The sequence below is a fragment of the Neophocaena asiaeorientalis genome, unplaced genomic scaffold (genome assembly GCF_003031525.2).
Source record: "Neophocaena asiaeorientalis asiaeorientalis breed wild unplaced genomic scaffold, Neophocaena_asiaeorientalis_V1.1 scaffold111, whole genome shotgun sequence".
Classification (NCBI taxonomy): Eukaryota; Metazoa; Chordata; class Mammalia; order Artiodactyla; family Phocoenidae; genus Neophocaena; species Neophocaena asiaeorientalis.
The window spans coordinates 216,669-223,795 of record NW_020174994.1 but is presented as its reverse complement, the minus strand read 5'-3'; the positions used below and the strand labels follow the sequence as shown (position 1 = coordinate 223,795).

At 38.0% G+C, this 7,127-nt stretch overlaps 1 pseudogene; it reads right to left on the bottom strand.

Annotated features, from left to right (window-relative positions):
- Positions 1-6,493: 6,493 nt before the first annotated feature.
- On the bottom strand, positions 6,494-6,593 carry LOC112411035 (uncharacterized; annotated as a pseudogene).
- Positions 6,594-7,127: the final 534 nt, after the last annotated feature.

The following is a 7,127-nucleotide window of genomic DNA, read 5'->3' as shown; positions in this document are numbered from 1 at the left end:
CACACACACACACACACACACACACCCCTAATGCCACACTGGGCAAATAAAATTATTCATCAAAGAAGAAGTTATAAGTTGAGAAATAGCAAAGCACACATGAGCTCCTGAGCTCTCATTTTCTTCACAGAGAACTGTGCTTAAGAAAGCACTTCAAAAAAAAAAGAAAGAAAGCACTTCAGCCACATAGCACACAGAGATCAGCTCAGTGCTTTGTGACCACCTAGAGAGGTGGGATACGGAGGGTGGGAGGGAGGCGCAAGAGGGAAGAGATGGAAATATATGTATACATATAGCTGATTCACTTTGTTATACAGCAGAAACTAACACACCATTGTAAAGCAATTATACTCCAATAAAGATGTTAAAAAAAAAAGAAAGCACTTCAGTAGACAGGGACTCCCCAACCCCTGCAAAGAACCGCTACCCAATGCTCTGTCTAGATGAAAAGGGGTCAGAGAATACATGTGACCAATAGCAGTGATAGCAACCTGGTCGAGGAAGTGGCCTTGTTAGAAAGGGGGAGCCTCTGGAGTTCCGGAGCTAATACCAACATGTTCTTCCTCTGAGCTAACTTAGAATCTGTAGAAAGTAGGTAAAGAAAGAGCCATTAGGGCCAATTCAATTCATCTTTTCTCAGCTCTCCATCTAGTAAAATGAATGAGGTAACAAAAGGAAAAAACTCTTCAAAATTGTCAGTGTCAGGAAAGAAAGAAGGCTGAGAACTATTTCAGATTAAAAAGAACCTACAGAAACAAGACAAATACTCAATCCTGGGTGGGATCCTTTGTCAGGAAAAAAAATAGTATAAAAGGACATTATTGGGACAGCTGATGAAATCTGAATATGGATTATATAAGAATAGTTTTATATCTGAATTTTATAAAATTGTATTCTGTTTATTAAAGATAATGTCCTTGTTTTTAAGAAATACACACTGAAGGATTTAGGGATAAAGGGGCATGATTTATGCAACCTGCTTTCAAATGGATCAGGAAAACACACACAGACACACACACACATGAGGAAAGGAGGGAAGAGGGAGTGATAAAGCAAATATGAAGCAGATGCAGCCCAAATGTCTGCAATTGGTGAATCTGAGTGAGGGTATATTGGAGTTCTTTATCCTCTTCCTGAAATCCTTCTGTAAGTTTGAAATAATCTCAAACTAAAAAGTTTAAAAAATGAGAATGTAGTAGACATATTTGTAATTTGGATTTATCTCCAAGGTACAGTACTGGTAAGTCAAAAAGCAAGGTGCTTAAGAGTTTGCCTATAGTGTGTCCAAATGCTTATACATATACATTTAAATTTATATATTTATACTCAGGCTACACAAAGACATTAAGAATAATCACTTTTTGACACCAGGATAAGGGATCCTGGCAACTAGAGGTGCTAACTCTTGCAGCTATTTGATCTTTGCAGCCTATTTACAGAGGAGTTTCTTGAAGTCACCACAGTGGTGATTCTGGAGGACGTGAACCATATCATCCTGCTCCTTTTGTCAGTGAAGTTCTCCCAAGACCTTCAGTTTCTCCTAATCAATATAGTCTTGCTAAAATTTCATTTTAATTTGATGCTGGGAGGTAAAAATACAATTCATATTCATATGTTGATCTTGTATCCAGGAACCTTTAACTTAAGTCTAATTTTTATTTAGGTTCTTTGGATTATTTCCTTTCCAATTTCTTATGCCTTTTATTTTTTATCTTTTGAACTAGCTAGCACCTCTAGTAAAACATTGAATACAAGTGGGATAGTAGGTATACATAGCTCATTCTTGAACTGAGGAAAAATTTTGTATAATTCACCATTAATTGTGATGCTTACTAAAGGCATAGTTGGGTTTTTTTTTTTGGACAGTTGTAATCATGAATAGATTGTGAATGCGATCACGTTCTTCTGTATCTTTTGAGGTAATCATGAGATTCTATCTTCTATATTCTGTTATCGTGGTTAACTATTGATGATGGTCACACATTAAACCCATATTCTATCTCTCGGAGAAACCTATCTTACTTGTGATATAGCATCATTTTCATGAATTGCTGGATTCTATTTGCTAATCTTTTGTTCAAGGTTTTTGTATCTATGTGCATGAGTAAGATCACCCATGGATTAGTGTTCTATGCTGTGTAACAAATTACCAAAAAATTAGTGGTTTAAAACAACACCCATTTACAATATTATCTCAGTTTCTGTAGGTTGGAGTCCGGGCATGGCTTAGCTGGGATCACATATTGCATTTTGTTATCACATCTCTCTGGGATCCTTCAACCTGAAAGTTCTTATATATCTCCTTGACTTTCAAGAACTTGACCCTTTTGAAGATTACTGGCCAGTTATTTTGAAGAATACCCCTTAATTTGGGTTTGTCTGATGTTTCCTCATGATCAGATTCACTTCATGCATTTGTAATACAAATATCACAAAAGTGATGCTGTGTTCTTACTGCATCATATTAGGTGCAACACAATTTTGATCTGTCCCAGCACTGGCAATGTTAACTCCAATCACTCAGATAAAGTGGGGCCTTCCAGGTTTCTCCAATGTAGTTACTTTTCGTTTTTGTAATCAGTATTTTGTGGGAAGGACTTAGAGACAGTGTAAATGGTCCATTCTTCATCAAACTTCCACACATTAATCAATGTTGCTTAGCTGGATTAATTATCACTATGGTGGCTGCCAAGTGGTGATTTCCTAATGCTGTTATTCCAATTACATTCATTAGCTGATCCTCTACTATAAAGAGAAGTTTTATCTTTTCCTCATTTGTTTTTTTTTTTAAAAATCATGGTGGACTCGAATTTCTGTTTTATTCACTGGATTAGAATCTGTTATTATTATCATTTATTTCTGATGTATAAATCGTCTCAAGATTAGCCAGCAGGAGGCCCTTCAAGATGTTTTCTGTACCCATTTGACATGTCCCCATCATTCTTTGGGCACTTCCTTACTTTTTGGTACAGCAAGGTCTTCCAGACTTACCTTGTCTTGTCCCTGTCCCAGTCCTGAAGTCAGCCATTTCTCAAAGAGCCCTGGTTCCTGTTAGAGGAGAACAGTATTTAGAAGATCTGGGAGCTAGGTATACTCACACTATTACAGTGTCACAGCCCCCCATTACTCTCAATATGTTTCCTTATTTGATCAACCCCTATGCATGTAAATTATCTCCTGTTGCTGCCACCCCTGATTCCCACCCTATTACACTACACACAGACACCATCCCTACCCTGCTTCTCTGACACCCCACATCAAGTCACTGCTGCCCTGCAACAATATGAGACCTAACTAGATTGGTCTCAACTATGGCTTTTAGACTAAAGTGTGAAAGAACGAAGGAAGAGAGGAAGAAAGGAATCAGGCTCTCCCTGTTATTTTCTGCTTCTGATTTTGATGGTTTACTTTTTTTTTTTTTTTTGGTCTCTTTTCTCAGATGGCTTTAAGTTCACTAAAACTGCACCAGAAATTAAGCAATATGGCTTTTTAGCCTGAGAGTGAGTGTACAAGTGTTGGGGTGGGATGAGGCTGTCAGCAATTGTAGGCAAGTCTTAGCGGACTTTCAGCGGGAACAGACTGCAAAGACGTGTGGGAAAAGAATTCTAACACACGTGGGTAGATTGCAAGTGTTCCGACAGAGGCCAGTAATGCCCACAGAGGCCACTCACACTGTCATGGGAAGAACCCGAAAAACATGGGTCTGTCCTGCAAATGTCTGTTGTTGTACAACTATTTGAAGTATTCTCTTATGATTGTATATCTTATCTGTGATATTGATTGTAACTTCTCTTTCATTTCTAATTTTATTTATTTGGGCCCTGTCTCATTTTTCTTAATGAGTCTGACTAAAGGTTTATCGATTTTGCTTATTTCTTGAGTTAGGCCTGTATTGCTATAAACTTCCCTCTTAGAACTGCTTTTGCTGCTTCCCATAGATTTTCAAATTTTGTGTTTTTATTTTCATTTGTCTCAAGATATTTTCTGTTTTCCTCTTCAATTTCTTCATTGACCCATTGGGGTTTTTCTTAGTAGCAAGTTGTTAGGTCTCCATATGTTTGTTTTTCCATTCTTCTTCTTGTAACTGATTTCTAGTTTAATCCTGTTGTGGTCAAAAAGAAGCTTAATATAATTTCAGTCTTCTTAAATTTATTGATAATTGTTTTATGGCCTAGCATGTGATCTACTCTGGAGAAAGCTCCATGTGTACTTGAAAAGAATGTGTATTCTGCTTTTTTGGGGTGGAATATCTTGTAAATATCTGTTAAGTTCACCTGTTCTAACATGTCATTTAAGGCCAATGTTTCCTTATTGACTTTTTGTCTGGATGATCTATCCACTGATGTAAGTCAGGTGGTAAAGTCCTCTACTATTATTGTATTACTGTCAATTTCTCTCTTTATGTCAGTTAATATTTGCTTTATGTATTTAGATGCTCCTATATTAAGTGCAGATAGGCACACATTTACGAATTTATAGCCTCTTTTGGATTGATAGCCACTTTATCACTATATAATGCCCTTCTTTGTCTTTTATTATAGACTTCATTTTAAAGTCCACCTTATCTGATGAGTACTGCTACCCCAGCTTTATTCGTTTCCATTTGCATGGAACATCTTCCATCCCTTCATTTTCAGTCTGTTTTCAGCTCTGAAGTGAGCTTCTTGTAGGCAGCATACAGATGGGTCTTGTTTGGTTTTTTTTAATCCAATCAGCCACCCTATGTCTTTTGGAGCATTTAGTCCACTTACATTTAAAGTGATTATTGATAGGTAGGTACATATTGCCATTTTGTTACCTGTTTTCTGGTTGTTTTTGTAGTTCTTTTCTGTTCTCTTCTCTTAGTCACTTCTTTGTTGTTTAATGATTTTATTTAGTGTTATGTTTGGGTTCCTAATTTTTGCATATATATTTTTGGTTTTTTATTTGTGGTTACCATGAAGTTCATATATATCGACCTATATCTACTTATTTTAAACTGATAGTCATTTCAGTTCATTTTAAAAGATCTCCATTTTTCACTCCTCCACCATGTTTTGTTTTTGATGTCATATTTTACATCTTTATGTCTATCCCTTTACTGTTTATTGTAGTTACAACTGATTTTACAATTTTGTCTTTTAATCTTCATGTTAGCTTATTTCAGTGGTTGATCCACTGCCTTTACTGTTATTTGCATTTGCCACTGAGATTTTCCATTTCATATATTTTATTTCTTGTTATAGTTTTTTCCTTTTCACTTAAAGAAGACCCTTTAACATTTCTTTTAAGGCCAGTTTAGTGGTGATGAACTCTTTGTTTTTGTTGTCAGGCATACTATCTCTCCTTCAATTCTGAATGATAACCTTGCTGGGTAGAGTATCTGAGGTTATAGGTTATTTCCTTTCACCACTTTAAATATATCATGCCACTCCCTTCTGGCCTGCAAAGTTTCTGCTGAAAAATCAGCAGATAGCCTTATGGGGGATGCCCTGGATGTACCTCTTTGTTTTCTCTTGCTGCCTTTAAAATTCTCTATAATTTCTGCTGTTTCAGTGATGGTATGTCTTGGTCTCTCTTTGGGTTCATCTTGCTTGGGACTTTCTGTGCTTACTGGACCTGGGTATCTGTTTCTCTCTTTGGGTTAGGGCAGTTTTTAGCTATAATTTCATCAAATACATTTTCTGCCCCTTTCTCTCTCTCACTCCTCCTTATGGGATCCCTATAATGTGAACCTTAGTACACTTTATGTTGTCCTAGAAGTCGCTTTAACTATCACTAAAATATATATATATATATAATTTTTGGCTGTTCTGATCGGGTGATTTCCATTATTCTAACTTCCAGGTCACTTGTACGTTTTTCTGTATCACCTAATTTGCTATTAATTCGTTCCAGTGTATAGTTTTCATTTCAGTTATTGTATTCTTCAGCTCTGATTGGTTCTTTCTTATATGTTCTGTCTTTGTTGAAGCTCTGAGTTCCTCAATTTTTCTCCCGAGTTCAATGAGCATCTTTATGACCATTTCTTTATAGTCTTTATCAAGTAAATTACTTATCTTCATTTTATTAGGGTTCCTCCCCCCTTGAGGTTTTATTTTGCTCTTTTGTTTGAAACATATTCCTGTCTTCTCATTTTGTTTGATTTTCTCTGTCTCTATGAAATTAGGTGAAAGTTACCTATCCCAGTCTTCATGGTGTATGGGAACATCCCTATGCAGTCTGTGTGTGGCCAGTGGCTTTAGTGGGAGAGCAGGACATGAAGTGAACAGGGGCCATGTCTTCTCCTGGGGTGTATTGGCAGCTGCCTCCTTGGTGGGAAGTAGGGCTGGGGTTGGAGGGGCTAGAGTCAGTTGCAAGCTAGAGCTTCTCCTGGTTCAGTGGTGGTTGCTGCCATCAGGGGGGTGAGTCCAGGGCCCAAGGGGCTGGAGCAGGAGCCCTGAGGGAGCTGGGCTTCTGCTAGGAGCAATGGCAATCTCTGCCATGGTTGAGGGCATGGCCAGGGTCTGAGGGGGAAAATATGGAACACTTCAAAAATTTGTGTGTAATCCTTGTCCAGGGGCCATGCTAATCTCTGTATCATTCCAATTCTAGTATATGTGCTGCTGAAGCAAGAATTAGATTTTTTCTTTTTGCTTGAGTTTATCCTTAATATTTTCCAAGAGAATTGTGAACTTTCTGAGAAAGCCATTAAATAGCTGGGTTCAAGCTCCCCCTTTTCACTTAACAATATTGCTTTCTTGTCTCCTAGATACTATAGGACAGGTGAAAATTCTTATGTCAATCTGATTTTTCTCTCCTTTGTATACTTACCTTTTTTTAAAAAATTTATTTTTGGCTGTGTTGGGTCTTCATTGCTGCACACAGGCTTTCTCTAGTTGTGGCGAGCTGGGGCTGCTCTTTGCTGTGGTGCGTAGGCTTCTCATTGTGGTGGCTTCTCTTGCTGCAGAGCATGGGCTCTAGGCACGTGGGATTCAGTAGTTGCAGTACACGGGCTCAGTAGTTGTGGCTCACGGGTTCTAGAGCACAAGCTTGGTAGTTGTGGCACACAGGCTTAGTTGCTCCATGGCATGTGGGATCTTCCCAGACCAGGGATCGAACCCATGTCCCCTTCATTGGCAGGTGGATTCTCAACCACTGTGCCATCA